General features: G+C 37.0%; 1 protein-coding gene across 6 annotated transcripts in view; it reads left to right on the forward strand.

The window, feature by feature from the left end:
• DCTD (dCMP deaminase) overlaps positions 1–16,643 on the forward strand; it is a 51,745-nt gene that overhangs the window by 11,138 nt on the left and 23,964 nt on the right. For 4 of the 6 annotated variants that reach the window (XM_083862256.1, XM_083862257.1, XM_083862259.1 and 1 more), the window contains one exon: positions 8,933–9,037. The gene's annotated coding sequence lies outside the window, so the exon portion shown is untranslated. Of the gene's footprint in view, positions 1–4,499; positions 4,548–8,932; positions 9,038–16,643 lie in introns of all 6 variants that reach the window. The other 2 variants (XM_083862258.1, XM_083862261.1) reach the window with 1 other exon arrangement.

Genomic DNA, 16,643 nt, shown 5'->3' on the forward strand with positions numbered 1-16,643 from the left:
TTGCGATCCAAAAAAAACACAATCAAAAAATGCTGGGCATAGAGAAATCTAGTATTTTCTTTTGCTGAGGGCTCCTTTAACATTTTGACAAATCTCCTGGACACTTTTCATTTCCCATCTATTCCTAGATGCCCCTTCCTGTCCTCAGCCCTGAACCCTGCCTCCTTTCCAGAAAATCTCAGTCACCTTTCCTTCAGGGACAGCTTGACAAATCGATGCAAGATAAAGGTTTGGCATTCCTGCTCTGACTCCCCCTCTCCCTGGAAGAGCTATAGTAAGAGCACAAAAATGGACATAACCCTTTACTGTAGCATATAATTTTCTGCACATTTTTCTGCCATATGAAGTTGTGATTTATGGCTCAAATTAATGAACATATACTCTCACCTTCCCCAGGGGTGTTGGGGTGTTTTGGAGCCACCAGTCTGTGGCATTGGAAAGCTGCAGACCCTTGATTTCCATAGGGGCAACACCTGGACCTCTCATTTCTGCTGAGAGCACTGGGAACACCAGGAGGTGTTTTGTCTCCCAGACTGTAGAAACAGGCCCCAGCAGCCAGGCTGGATTGCTTCACTGAATGGGCCTGGCTGACTGCATCCTTATCCTCCTGCAATCAGCAGAGCTTTAAGTAGAGAGGATTTTGTCACCCTTCTCTTTCAGCAGACTAATGGAACTTTTCTTATGGCTCAAGGTTTCTGATTTTCTACAGTCACAGGCAGACATTACAACAGGGAATAAGAATATTGTGATCTACCTTCAAATTTCTTTTCAAGGCACTAGTCCAGGTACTTGACAAATACTGATCACTATCTGATAATTTTGAAATAATAATAATAATAATAATAATAATAATCATAAGGATGTTTTGAAGGCTCTACAAGAAAGTGTATGTCAAAAATGCAGGTAGGAAGAGGATGAGTCAGAACCAATTATGTTAATGCTTTAATTATTACACTCAATAAATCAACATATTATTATACCCAAGTTTATACTGTTAAATCCAGAGGGGAAACAATCCTCACAACAGGTGAGCAAAAGGTTTCTCCTAGCAGGATCAAAGTGTGCAGAGCTAGAGATCTACAGTGTTTCAGAAGGCTTGAGGCACTTTCAGAATTCAGTCTTTCTTACTGCATATGCAGAAAAGTTTCAAATCTGTTTGCATGCTTAAATTTTAAGATCGTGTGTAGATAACAAGTCACACATGCAGGTACAGTACAGCATTTGGAGGAGCTGAGCCTTGTAAATCAGCAGAAGCTTGGAAACTTAGCCAAATACACTTTTAAGTTAAATAGCAAAAATAATGGTAAGTGTATATATGTATAATTTGACAATGCATTAGGTTTTGCTATTCTCTGCTAAGAATGATACCTTTAATTTCTTGCTGCATCCAAACATTTATTTGACAAACATTAGCACGATTTTTTCATAAATATTACAAAAATTGTGCCCCAAATAAAAATATTGTTGTCATGGGACAAAACTTTAGATAATATATGCAGAAGTTACAGTAGTATCCAGGAGTTCATATTTTGTAGCTATTTACATTAGAGAAAACCTGTATTAACAGTTAGCAATTTTTTTTCTCAGTAAAGTGCTTTCAAAATATTCACTAATTAAAACCTTTATATCTTTTAGACAGTAAAAGTGCTTTTTCCAACCTGCAACAGCTATGAAACTTATTTTATTGGTGGTTTGGTAATAAAGTTAGATAAACCTTTGATTTAATAATTAGCATTTATAGAGTGCTTTCTGCTTTCAGAGCACTTTGCAAACATTAACTAATTAATTCTTGCAACTAACTCTCCTGTAATTTGGGGAAACAAGTATATTCATAAACATTTGCCTATGGTACGGGGAAGAAAGTATTCTCAGACATATATGAAATAGAAACTTAAGACATATAAATTAAGTTATTCACTTAAGTTCACAAAGATGGAAACATTGTCAGAGTAGGAACTGAAATTAAATTATTGTGGTTTAATCTGGCAGGCAGCTGAACACCTGTTTGGTGTTTGCTCACTGTCCCCCTGCCACTGGAATGGGGAAGAGAACTGGGGCAAAAAATGGTAAAATTCATGTGTTGAGATAAAGACAATTTAATAGAACAGAAAAGAAAAGAATAATGATTGTGGTGATGGATATGATGAGGATGATAATGATGTTGATGATGATAATATTAATAATAATAATAATAGAAGGAGAATTGGAATATGCAAAAGAAGTGGTGCACAATGCAATTGCTCATTACCCACTGACAGATGTCCAGCCAGTTTCCAAGCAGTGACCCCTGGCCAGCTTTCCCCCTAGTTTATATACTGAGCACCCTTGCAACTTACATACCTGTCCCTCTAGGGTTGAAGTTGGTTTTCCTCCTGTCCTTTCTGAATTCATGCAGAGAAAACCACAGCGTGACCCATGGTGTGTAGTCACTCTGTCCTCCTGAGCAGAGTCCTCATAGCTGAGATACTGGTCCATAGTGATGGGGAGTAGAGTATATGAATTGCTGGAATTCACAGGACAATTTTTTTTGGCAGTTTCTCCACAGCTGAGGAATAGGTCTATAATGAGGCAGAGATACTTTCTTCATATTGCCAGAGCTGGGCAGCCAATTCACCCACTGTTTGTCCCTCTCTGTCTCTGGGTCATTACTGACAATGAGTTGGCATATGGTGGTGTTGAGCTCTGTATAAACTCCCACACATGCCTTTCTCCATTTGTCTGGGTTATATACAGCAGCTTTCTTGAAGGGATACTTCTCCCTAGGGCCTGACTGGTGTCAGCTCCAGAAGCTGAGTACTTGTATCCCTTTTCCATTGACTGCATTGTCCTCTTCCCTAGAAAAGGATCACAGCTATTTGGCTTTCCTACCCTCTAATTTGAGGGTTATCCCAGCAGCAAAATCATGAGATGACAATGTGTTCATCTGGATGATGGTCAAAATCTTTTCACATTTCTCACATCTCACTCAGGGATAGGTTATCCTCTCCTTTATGAGTCCTGCTCTGGAGTAGTCTGCCTTGTCACTTCTGCCTTTAGTAAAGGAAGATTTTCTTCCTTTTCTAGATGAGTTGACTTTTGCTTCCAACATTTCTTCTTGTGTGTTGGGCAGACTAATACTGGCAAGGGTTAGTTCTCTAGTTTAGCTGCAGTGCATGTCATGGAGGTTGGAGTAGTTGTGCTAATCAGTGGGGTTGGAGTAGCCACCTGCCTGTCAGGGGGCTTGGAGTAGCTGTAGTGCATGTTGCAGGTGTTGGAGTAGCTGCAATACTGTTGTTTTCTCATCAGATCCAGACACTTTCTTTTTCCCTTGTGGGTGCTGAGTAGTTTTGAATGGGGCTTGGTTGGCCTGGGCCAGTCCCCAGCATGTTGCAGTGATTTGTGTCTCTCGGGAATGGTCAGGGGGAGGGCATAATTTTTTCAAATATTTTCCTAATTATTCAGTATTTTCCACTTGTTCAGAAGTGAAGTTCTGAAACGTTGGAGGTTTGCACTGTCCAAGGTACTTGCTCTTACTATCTCCCATACCCTGCCACTCATAACTATCCAGTCTTGGAGGAGACCTCAAATAGTTGTTTAAACAGGACTTAAAACATATTCAGGAGTAGGAGACATATCAACAGGAACATGCTGGTTTCAACATCCTGAGGATATAAAAAATTTTCAAGAGCTGTTTTAACTAGCTTGGAGGAGAAGGGGAAGGTGAAGAAGAAAGGGGAGGTGGAGGAGCAGGGGAAAGTATCCTGCCTTGTGTTTCCCACAGATTTGCACTATGAGCTGAAGAGGTAAAGAGTGTAATTATTAATCAATTTCTCTTCAACAAACATTTAAAAAATCCAAGAAACTTCAGGACTTCTTTAATAGCTCAACCAAGTTTTCATACATCATGTATCTTCTTTGAGCAAGACAAACAGAGTGAAACAGCAACAGAGAGATATCTGCTAGTGCACACTTCATCATTACATTCAGATAAACAATACAATTAGATAATGTAGGAGGTTTGTAAAGATTAGAGAATTAGGGGCTAAGAACCCCTTGGTAATCGGCTATTTGTTAAGTATTGAAGAGTAACTTTTTGTGATTCTGTTTCTGTACACTGAGCCTGTCAAGTGGAGACTACTAGAAAACAGAGCAGTGCTGTGTTTTGTAATTGGTGTGCCAAGCACTATTTCTCTATGGAAATGAACAGATTTTTTTTTAATTTGCTACTTTATTGTATTTATAATTAGCCGTCTGGAAAAAAAAAAGTTCTCTTTTAGCATCTGCAGTGATGCATTGATTCTTTCATTACAGCAAATACACTTGACCCCCGGTGTTCAACTGTAAACAATAATAGTTACTGGCTTCATTAGGAAGCTAGCAGATGGCTTATGGGTTCTCATGGTAGCATTTATCCATTTGAGGCTTGCAGCATGCAAATGTTTGTCTTTTAAACAGGATAAAACAATGTAAAAGGGACTCTGTGCTTTGTTTTTATTAGTAGCAATTCATTTGTTTTTCAGATTTGAATCCAAGTATCTGAGTGCACTGTCAATATTTCCTGGCTGCAGGTAAAATACTCTCTGGGCCTTACCTCTGCCTCTGTGCCATTTTCTGTACCAGAAGAAATGAGGCTAAGTACTACTTCCAGAGCTTTGACAGAGTTGTATTTTTATTAGCAGAACTCGACCTTGTTTTCTTTCCCCCTTCTTTCTCCATTCCCCTTCCTCTTCCCCTTCTGTTTCCCCTTCCCAAGTGGTGCCCTCTCTTATCAGAGAGGCAGTACTGCCCATAATTTACCCTACACAGACTGGGAATCTGACCATGACAATCATTTGCGCCCTTTAGTCATTCCAAAACATTTACAAGGCCAAATTTTTGTGCACAGTTTTGGAATACCTGATGAATAACAGCTCATTTACTGTCCTCACCAGTCTGGTGCTTGGAGTGTGATGAACTTCAGGGTGCTTCCCAGATAGGCTGCAGGCAGTTGCAATGATTGTCAAACATAAGTGCCACATTTATTATCTCAATAGCCAGAGCTATCTGAAGACCAGTTAATATTCAATAAAATTTAGTAGAGCACAATAGCACTTTTAAAGCAGAGCAGTGTGTGAGCCTTTGATGGTTTTTCCTGTACTGCGAATACAGCTCAGTCTCTCATTACTCTTTTGACATACTCAGTTTGTTGGTAGCTGGAATCAAGCTACATTGTCAAGATGTAGAAGCAGGGGTCTTCTATTAAATATGGTGTTAAATACCTTCAGTTCTCTTTGAAGGCACATACATGTGGTGGGGCAAACTCCCTCAAAGAGTTGCAGCACTGTGTTAAAGTGGATCTGCACATGGAGAAGCCAATGATTACTTCATAGTTTGTGTTCATTCAGTATTGACTGCTGACAGTTTCTTCACATAAGTATTTGACTGTTGGTTTTTACAATATGAAGGTAGAAATCAGCCATTTGTTTCAGAAAGGACCATCAAAAATTAGAAACTTTTTATAGAAAAAATCTTATTTTGAGGGTTTAAATGTACCTGACTGCCTGGATCTCATGTTTCCTTTTTGTACAAAAAGTATGAGTATCAAGAAGGGAAATTCAAGTAAACAGTGGTGTAGTGATTCTTTAGGGTTTCATATTGTATTTTCATGTTTTATATTCTGTTTTAAAGTTTAAAATTACTTTTGTTTGGAGGGACATCTGTATATCCTGGAAGAGATATTGGGATTTTGCCTTCAGAGCATGTATTTTCACTTTTTATCCTCTTCTGTTTTATTAAAGATAGTATTTGCATAAAAAACTTCCTTTCTTCTAAGCACATCTGCTCTTGCTTCTACCTCACCTGAAGATCTAACCCTTTGCATGTAATATCTACAATGAAGAATAAGCAGCAGGAGCTGATGAGCTTTCAAGAAATAAAGATCCTATTTTCATGCAAATGTACTAGTAATTAAAATCGATGGGAGAAAAGAAAAAGGCAACTCAATATGCAATACCTTCAAATTTAATTTGAAGTATAATAGTTTTAAACTTTTCCATAAGAACACCCAGATTCTTTAAGTGGTTTAATTTTGAGAGCAGTAGTAATTGTCATTCAGATTAATGTGTTCGTTTTTCTTCTCAAAAGACACCTTTAAACTAAGTTTAGGGGTTATAGTAAGAAGTTTTAAAGGTTGGGTTTTTTCCCTGCAATTTGAAATAAAGCTAAATTCCTAAGTGAACTGAACTTCCATTCAAGCCTGCGGGTGAAGTATGGCTGTACTTAAACATTCAGCCTAAAGCCTACTACAAGCCCAACATGACTTCCACTACAGAAAGTATGTCAAGCTGTATCTTCAGCATTTACTGTTGTGTCATTAACCATATCACTTTCCTGAAGGAAGCAGTTTATTGAAAAACAAAGACTGCTTTTATTAAGTTTTACCATTACTTTCAATCACTTCAAATCTTACAAATTCAAGAAGGAAAATATACTCTGTGGTAGTAATATATTCCATAATTCTGTCCTTTTAAAATTACTGCAGGAATTCAGAAAGAATCAACTTACACCTCAGAGAGACTTAACTTACACCGTTTCTCTTCTCTTCTAAATTTTGATATCTTGAGCATTCTCTATTCTCATCACACATGAGCAGAAGTCCCAATAAAATCAAACCATTGCCTAAACATGAAACCTAGTTCCATTCATCTTCAAAGTTCTAAGGCTGCAAAGTTTGAATGCATAAACAACTCTGCCATTTTATCTTATGCTATTTAAATTCCTTTTTCTGTATATAGAACTAGTCACAGCTCCCAAGTGATACATATGTCTTTACTGATTAGAAATAAGTTTACTTCTGATGGGTTTGGAAAGGCTGGGCATTATATATATATATATAAACAAAGCTACATAATTTAGAGCCCATAGAATAAAGAAGTGAGGTATTGATGATTTATTGATTAAGGCTTACATTTGGATGATGTGGAGCAGGAGCTAATAAGTAATATAAGACCACCATATAGACCGTAGCTGATGACCATTTACTTACTGATTTTTAAATCAGCTACCAGTAAGTACATTTAATATATTAATTCTTTTCAATATAGTAACATAAAGCAAGGAACTAACAGTAAGTCCCGTTTTTTTTTAGTACAATAGTGAGATTGCTTCCATTTCTGCTTCTACCCTCATTTCATTTTCGTAGCTTCATTCAGTACATGCATATTAAATATATTATTATATTTCTTCCAACTTATTAGAAAGACTTATAGAAATTTCTGGATGTCTTGAAAGCTTTGTAAAAGAAACAATTAAATGGGAAATTGTCCAGAACAGGATCCCAAGAAACTGTTCTCAAATGCATTGGGCCTATTTGTATTCATCATTGTGCTCACCAAGAGTAGGAATAATACCACTGATGCCAGTTGTGCTAACTGCAGATTACTCTTCTTTGCATATTCTACCAGAAAAGGTTATTAGTATTACAAAATGAGCATTTAAAAGTTAGAAGCTGACAATATTACGAAAAGAAGCATTAAGAAATTGCTTTAAGGAGGGATAGTAGTGATAATTTGCATCTTAATGTGTGGATACAAAATCTGGAAATCTACTGAAGGTGGATATCTGAAAGTCTTTGAGGAAAAATTCCTTATGAAAATATTAGATATTAAGTACAGATCTAAGATTCATCAGAGCATTTGACAGCACCTTTATATTACCATCACCCAGTAAGATGATGAAATTATCTAAGATGTGTTAAGAATTAAGCAAGAACAGCCACAGGCCAATTCAGGAGAATCATAAAAGAAAGCAATGAGCGCTGTCAGGCCATCTAAAAAGGCCAACACAGAATGAGTCAGCATGGCAGACCTTTATGCCCTTGCTGTGAGAAGGATTCAGATGGGACAAGGAGAATGTTTATTTTCTTTTCAGTACCTCGATCTCCAGCAAAAAAACCTGCCAGGAGGGATCCCCCACAATCACTGCTTTCAATCCAATTTTCTCCGTAGGTATCTGACATCAGTAGCAAGACATTGCTCTATGAAGTGAAGGTTAGAGCTCACTGTGAAAAAAAGACCTATTCTATTGTATTAATTTTCTTATGCCTCATTTACTATGTTAGTATTTGAATTCTTTCAATAATGAGGTGTGGCATCATTTAACCCCTGCCCTAAAAATACTGGGGCAACATGTATGTATAATTTTGGTTTGAGTCATTGAGGAAGGATCTGTTTTATGGTGTAGCTGCTTCTCGCAGATGAAGTAGAAGGTAGTGACCAGGTGTGATTGTCTTTTCTTTCTGCAAAAATTGATTCTATTTTTATTTCTTTCTCCTACCTCTCTCCCTCCAGAATTTTGTCTAGCATACAGGTAGATGCTATTTTGATAGAGGCTGGCAGTGAAGCATCTCTTTCAAGCCATAACCTCACATTCTTCATCCTCTAGATTTCAGTTAGCTTGGCTTGAGGCTGGCAAATACTGGGATCTTAGATCTTCAGATTACAAATCAATGAAAAAGCAGTGTGAAGAGGACAGAAAGAGTTTTATGTGACCAGAATTGACTCTGAGTTTCAGAAGATGAGAAACAGGCTAGAGCATCTGGAAAGGTGCAGGTTTCACTCTTCTTTGCTGTAATTTAGGTAACTGAAGTTGGAATAACAGAGCAAGATAATTATCTAGTACAGTTCAACAAAGAGAGCTACAAGAGAGCAAGCATTATTCCCAGATGCAAAAATGTAAGGATCCACAGACCATCCATAATTGTCAACTGAGTTAGCCACTTACTGTTTTTTATGTTCAGAGGAGACTTAGTGCCTCTGTGAGCTCTTCAAGTAGCAGCACTTATTTCTTTGCTTCAGCTTTAGTCAAATGTTTATTTAGGAGCTGTTGTCAAAAGAATAAGCTGTCTTGATTCTAATGAGTATGGTTATATGTGAAGTGTACTTTACACTTGCTGTTTGTTGCCTTATCTTCACAGAATCACAGAATTGTTGGGGTTGGAAGGGACCTCTGGATATCATCTGGTCTGAGCCCACCATCAAGGCAGGATCACCTAGAGCAGATTGTACAGGAACATATCCAGGTGGGTTGAACCTGTCCAGAGAAGGAGACTCCTCAACCTACCTGAGCAGTGTTCTGCTACCCTCAATGTAATGAAGTTGTTCCCCATGTTGAGATGGAACTTCATGTGAAAACAACAAAAGAAATATGAGTCTGCAAAAATGTCACAAACATGTGAAATGTAAAAAGTACCCATTAAATTTGATGGAAGAAGAATTACAGTTCCAACCTATTAGGCTGTTATGTATTTAAAACTGGAATCCTTTAAAAAGTCTTGCCACTGAAACCCCAATGAATTCCACAGTGATTCATGGTGTAAAGAAGTCTAATTTGAGACTTTTGCCATATGCTGGATTTAACTTATCTGAAAATTTTGAAAGCATGTTAAAGATGGTGAGAACTTTGTTAGCAACAAATTTTTTCCTTGCATACTTTGTATTTCTGTTCTTTGTGATTTATTCGTGGATACAGATTTTAAATAATGACAAAAATAAAGAGGAAAATGTAAGCATCTGCATTGTTGGCTTTCTGAAATCCAAAAAACAAAGCCTGAATTTGTGACACCCCATGCAAAGATAGTTGTGTTCTATATACTAAGTATGGTCCCACAGATGTGACCACTGCAGCCAGCTGCACTAGCTGGTAGAGCCTTAGAGGACTGGTTCTCCATCCATTCATGTAACTTAATTTTACCACACTGCCTGTCACATCCTAACATTGCTTCTGGAGGGTTTCTGGCCCCTGGGCACTGTTTCCCCTGGGCACTGTCCATCCTGACAATTGATCTCTTGGACTATCCAAGCCCAAAGCCCCTTGAACCGTTACCAGATGGAGTTGTAACTGGGGGCCAACTAGTGAAGTGACAGAGCTGGTATCTCCCTCTACATAATCTTGGACCAGCAAATATCCCCCCAGGCTTATTCTCTTTCACTCTCTTCAAAGAGGAGACAGAATTTGTATTTGAGAACAACAGTCATGCTCTTTGGAACAATTTTTCCTTAGTCTTGCCCCAAGGCCTATGTCAGACCAGGCTGAACTTTCTTAGGATGCCCTCACATAATGTGCTCCCTATAAACCAGCAGCCCCAAGTTCTGTCCTGGTGGTCTTTTTTCTGCCTTCAGCCTTAACACCCTTGTGGACATTTGGGTTTAGAAACCCTAATTCTAACCTGAACTCGTGTCTTTTGGAATGAAAGTAGGCTCTATCAATATCATCATGCCTAAATAATCCACATAAATTTTGGCTCCTTTGAAAAACTATCAGAATTATAAAGCAGTGTCTTCCTCAACAGAAGGCTAACTCTTCCCAAATAAATCAGATCTATCCAGATGTCTCCTGATTCTGTTTCTTATCAAAGTTTCTAGTAATTTATCCTGTACACATCAGACATAGATTCCTACTATTTCCAGATTTTCTCTGGAATCTTTTTTAAAAATTGATTTTACATCTCCTGTCTTCCAGAAGCAAAGCAATTTTTAAACCCTGCAGTGAGTAATTCAGCTCTTTTGTCCTTGAGCTCCTTTAGAAATTTGGAGTGTATACTATCTATTCCTGGTGATTTTCACTTTATCTATTTATTCCATAATCTCTTCAATTTGAGACTGCTCTTCACATGAGTTCCCTGCCAAGAAGGCTTCTGATTTTGGAATCTTCCCAGTTCCTTCCACAGTGACCACCAATGCAAAGGGTTCACTTAGCTTCTCTGCAATGACCTTGACTTCTCTGAGTACTCTTTTATGCCCTGAAAACAAACTAGCCTTATAGATTCTGGCAAATCTCCTGCTCCTAATGTGTTTTGTAGTGAAAAGGATTATTAGTTTTGATTCCTTTGTTAGGTATTCTTCAGATGCTTTTTTGGTCTGCCTTATTATGCTTTCACATTTAACCTTTCAGAGTTTCTAACTCCTTCTTCTTGTGTCATTTGAACATGACTTCAGCATTTTCAAAGATAGATTTTTGCTTCTAACAGTCTTACTTACCCTGCTGGTTAGTTACCAGCTTTCTTTGCTCTTTCTGAAGTCTTTCTTAAGAGAAAGTATTACTTCAACTATGATATCTTTAAATAGTTTCCTTGGTGCCTGTACAGAGTTGAGACTCTGAGCTGCCCTTCTCTTCATTTTGACAAACTTCCTCTTTCTTACTTTATTACTCTTTTTTGAATTACAACAGAGCTGTAGGGAAGAAGTGCCTGGAAGTAAGCCCCTAGTTGTTCCTTGACCATGATCTAGTCTAGAGGTTTTTGAAAGAGTTTCCTGGCAGGGGTCCTTTCCTCAGAGCTGGGTCTGTAAAGAACAAAGAAATAAAAATGGGGAGAGATATAGGGGAATATGTGCTGTTCTAGGACTTTCTGTGTGCTTATTTGCCCTTGCTTTTTTCCTCTAGTTCTATGGACATTTAATTCATGCAGCTGCCCTGTGCTTCCCTCCCTTGTAGCACTATCGGTTTTAGTGAACAGTTGTCCTCATTTGTATTTTTGTGGCACTTTACTGGCATCACATCTGGAATGACAATTGTAATGAAAGTGATGCTATGCACAGTCAGGTTATAGATGTGCCTTGAGTTTCCCTGCTAAAGCAGCAGGGACAACTCTTCCTGGTAGGTGTTCAGTGACCCAGATGTCTCTTGAGCCTGGCACACACAGGGCCAGTGGAACCAGAGGGAATGGCTCAGGGTTGAGGCTTCTGTGCAGAAATGACCATGAGATTACAGTGAATGATTATGAGACTGAGCAGAAGGAAAGTATAGGGTTCCCCTCTCATCAGCCTTGGGTAATTCAGCTGCCAGCCAGGCCCATTAGAAGATGCATTGCTCAGGGTGAAGACCTGCCTGTCTGGATGTACCATGCCTTTGGGTACAGGGAACTCACCGCCTGCTCTGGGAAATCTGTACCATATCTGTACCATGGCTAAGACAGTTAAATTACAGCATTAAAAAAATCAACAACGTTTTCAAAATAATGAGGTGTAAAGATGGTAACAGGCAGGGGTTCTTCTCGCTTCCTTCCCATGGCACTTCTTAAGACTTTTGTTAAAAAGTTTTTTTAACACTCATATTTCTCTTCAAACCAATGCAGAAACCTTTTGAAGACCTTAGGAAAAGATGAAAATACTTCAGCCAAAAGGTGAAATCCAAAAGTTAGAACTTTGCTCTGTGCCATGGCACTTTCCTAGTGAAAGTGAGAAACCAGTGAGAAAGTTGAAAATTGAAAGCTTAGGTCCTGCCTACCATTTTAATTTAAAGAAATATTGTCAAATGTGAAAATAAACATGTAGGATTAACCTATTTTGACATATTCTAAATTTAGGATCAAAGAGATAAGCTTGTCACAGTGGGCTCCCACAGAATTTGGAGAGATAAAATTCCTGAGGCTTTGATCAGCTTTGGCTGATCCTGAGCTGTCATTCAGTGGTTTATATCTCTGGAATATATAGTCATGGTTACAGTATGTTCCTCCTTTAGTATGCACAGATCTCTGCTCTGCAGAAAGGAAAAGATTTTAAGCTCTTTTGTAAGATCACAATAAAGATTAAGATCTTGCATAGCATAAATACTGGGTTTCATTTATTTATTCTCTAGCAGTGAGGCACTGCTATTATATGGGTGGGATTTCTCTATCAGTACACTTGCTATATCCCACTTCCTGCACTATCCATTTTGAGCTATAGCTGCCTTACTTATTTTTGTTCTGTGCATTACTATTTACCAGCGGGTGGTCATGAGTACAACAGAAATTCTGTGCAAGCAGCTGGTACTTCTGACAAGGTTTTCTTAGTCCTACTGCTGTTGAATTACCAGGAGAATAGAGCAGAAAAACATTTTTAGAGAGCTGTGTTTGATGCCAAGTGTAAACAAAGATTACCTCTACCAAGAAACCTTTCTTTCCTGGGTACCTGATGCACTAAAACTAGCTAGATATAAATGGTTTTATTAATATTTTTTCAGCTTCAGGCTTTGAGAATAAAAGCATTAGCTCTTACAGACCATACTAGTTCTCATATAATCCACAGCTCATTTCAGCAGCTATCACCTTTCATTTGTCAGCTCAGAAAAATTGACAAACTCAATCCAATGCCTGTTATTGACTGCAAAAGCTGCTATTTTCCTGGTAATTATCTTAGTTCATGCCACAAGTCTGAATTTAAGTGCATAATTCAAATTCTTTTGAAGTTATATGAGCATTAGCTGTTTCATTCCTCTGTGTTATGCTTGACAAATTTGGGTCCTATTTAACATTTCTAATTATTTTTTTTATCTTCAAGGAAATTATTCTTGTCAAGCTATTCCATTAAAACATAGTTTTGGAGTAAGATTTTTACTCATGGAAGCATATTGTTGTCTTTGCATAAGCAGAATTTATGAGTTCAGCTCCTTTCCCCAAGAGATTAAAATTTGTCTTTGCTTTGTGATTTTAGAGGCTTTCAGATTCACTTATTTAATTTTTTAAAAGTAGTAAAATTCACTTTTTATCTACAAAATCTAGAAAAAATGTGGGGGCTTTGTAAATGATAACTTATATTTTCACACTAACATTTATTGTCTCAACCTTTTTGAAAACCATGAACTATCAGAAGATTGGGAATAAAATAATCAGAAGTTCTAATTATGAAAGCACCATGGAAAGAAGAGCTTTTATAAACAAATAGTATAATAGTAACTGAGGGGACAGGGGAAATGCATGTTAGGTTAATTGCATTTTTAATTTTATCTGGAATTGCATTTCTTCACAATATTGAGGGCAATATTCTTTTTTTACAAAAATTGATGATTTTCTAAATTTGGAACCAGCATACATTCAAAGACGCTGCTCTGTCATTAAAAGACTGACAAAGGCTGCTTTTTAATGATGAAAAACCTAGAAATATAACATTCTAAACATGCTAAACAGAAACCACACCATCAGGTGAACTTTATTTGGATAAAAAAAAGAATTTTAAATTTATCTTGATCTTGAAATGTAGGTTTGTGAACTGTAGAAGTGTTCAAACATTCCAGAAAATTAGTGAGGTAGATGACATGATGAAGAATAAGGGAAAGGTCAGCTTGGACTGGGACAGATCACAAAACTGTAAAAAACTGTGTTAACGTAATATATATTTATGTTACTATAATATATATTATATGGAATAGTCAATTTTAAGCTAGTGATAACAAACTTTTTTATTATATTTAAATAAAGTTTTGGAAAGATAGGAAAACTCAATAAATTTTTTACTTTGCTTCTGTAGTCAACATACTACTGTAATTGTACATGCTTAGGTATCAAAACTGTTCACTTGACTGGTAAGAAGCTAAACAGTATAAAGGGCAATAACCTGAAATGGGATGAGAGTTCCAGACAACACTTGGCAGCTAATTTCTTCAAATAGAAAATACCACAGACTACACAAATCTGGGACTCCAGCATTCTGCTGCCTGCCCACTGAAATAAATGTAAACATTGTATGGAATACACTAATGAAATAAAACATCTGTGGGTATAGTTTCTACCCATGCTTAAGGCCATTTGTTTTATATCTTGAATTGTGAGAGTTTAAGTCCCCATACTAGTATTGAGTTCCTTTAGTACTATCTTATCTTGCTATTCTTATTATTCATGTAAGAGCATAATTTTTTTTAAGTTCTGTTTTTAGGTTGTGCCTTTAAGATATCTTTCACACCTGAGTTTACAGACTAATTATGTATCAAGAAAATATTTTTATCATTATTATATGTGTCATTTTTTGTTTGTTTGTTTCTCAGTGTATTTTATTATAAAAAAGGTAAATAAAGATAAATATTTTACCTAGTCATAAACATTATATACGTCTGCTATGGCAGTATGTCCTCATATCTCCATTTTCTCCCTATGGAAGCATCTTATTGCCTTTGCTACCTTCCATTTGGAGTGTTTCATCTTCTGTTGTATTCTTTCAATCCTGGTAACAAGAATACTGAACACAATATTAAAGAGATGCTATGGAAGTGTCTCATCTTGCAGTGTTTCAGAATAGCACAAAAAGCAAAGATATTTTGGTTTTAATAATGTACAGAGAATATGAATTGCACCATATGTTTTGGCCAACAAATTTAATTTTTGGGATTCTTCTCACACTGGGTTTATGTGCAATTGTCCACTAGAGTGCAGGCTGAGACCAACAAACTCATAAACTGACTTTGAACCCAGGTGTCTTAATGTACATCGTTAGTACATTAAAGCACTGCACCTTCTAGCTTCAGCTGGGAGTATATATACTGCTATCAAATTTGATGGATATGGCTTGTGAAGCTTAGTGACCTAGGGTGGTGATAATAAAGTATTCTGGAACCTGGGTAACATTTTATTCTGTCACTATGGTTTTCTTACTCTGGTGACATCAACTAATTTGTACTGCTTTGTAGGAGATTTCTGTATCCAGCTTTTTAGCCAGAGTCTCCATTTCCTTACACTGCTCTTACTCTTCTCTGTCAGAGTGAATTTCCTTCAGAGACAAAATATTGCTCAATATTGATCCCAGTGTGCTAGCTAATTCCAGATTCTTATATTGCAGATCAGCTGAAGTGCTGTTCAAAACACTGAAGAATTTTCTAACACAAAATGCACAGAGATTGACTCATATAGTATCTTCCAACAAAAATCTTCTGTTCCCTAATCCTTTAAAAGACCATTAAAGTCAATTTAACAGACTCTGCATAAAAACATTTTTATTCTAAAAAGTTGTCCTAACAAGAGTAGCCCGTTTTCACTAAGTTGATAAAATTTTTAGGATTTTTGGCCTGTTTCTTATTTTTGCCTGTTTAGGACATTCATCTTCTGCAGAAAAATGCTCACCCCAGAAGACATATATACAAGCAGAGTGATTTGGAGTTCTCTTTCTTACTGTCCCTATAGAAACTATTGAAGCTTTTGTAGAAATACTAGGGAGTTTTTTAGTTTACTTTCCTATAAAGGAGGAATATCACATATCAGCTCTCTTTTGCTTCCTCAGTTTTCAAAAAAGTAAAGCACATCTGTTATTTAATTTTTTTATCTCCCTAGGCTGCTGTGAAGGCTGGCTTCAAAGAACAGTTTTTCTTCAGTACTTTGAACCCTAAAAACATTTTGTTGTATTCTGAGAAGTAAGAATTGAATAAATCTTAACTAATGTCTGTCTTCCCTTTCTACGGTCTGTAGCTCATCCACTTTTGAATTCCTTAATGATCCCTTCAAAAATCACATCCTGCTATTTGCCTTCTTTACCTAATCATGTCTTTTGTATAGCACACTGCTGCAGCTCCATGCTAAAACTCCTCATTTACTATATACTGTCTTTGCCATCTGAGTCAATGTCTTCCTAATGTGAATATGTTTTTATTTATAATGGTTTTAAAGTTACAATAGCATAAAAAGAATGGATACAAACTGAAAGATAAAAAAAAAATAATCTTAGTAGTATGAAGTGCTCAGCTTGGGCTATTTCAGTCTGAAGAAATCATGTTTGTCTGATGTAGACAACTAAAAGCAGAATCTCATAATAGGAAAGTGCCAGGAAATATTGAAAAGGAATCATGCTGTCAACTCCGCTTATGAAATAAATTAGGTTTACTAATGGTTATATTTCCACTTATATCTACAGAGGGAGCTCAGAGTTCCTGTTCTTCCAAGTTAGGAT

Source organism: Zosterops lateralis (genome assembly GCF_965231275.1).
Source record: "Zosterops lateralis genome assembly, chromosome: 5".
In the NCBI taxonomy this organism is placed as follows: Eukaryota; Metazoa; Chordata; class Aves; order Passeriformes; family Zosteropidae; genus Zosterops; species Zosterops lateralis.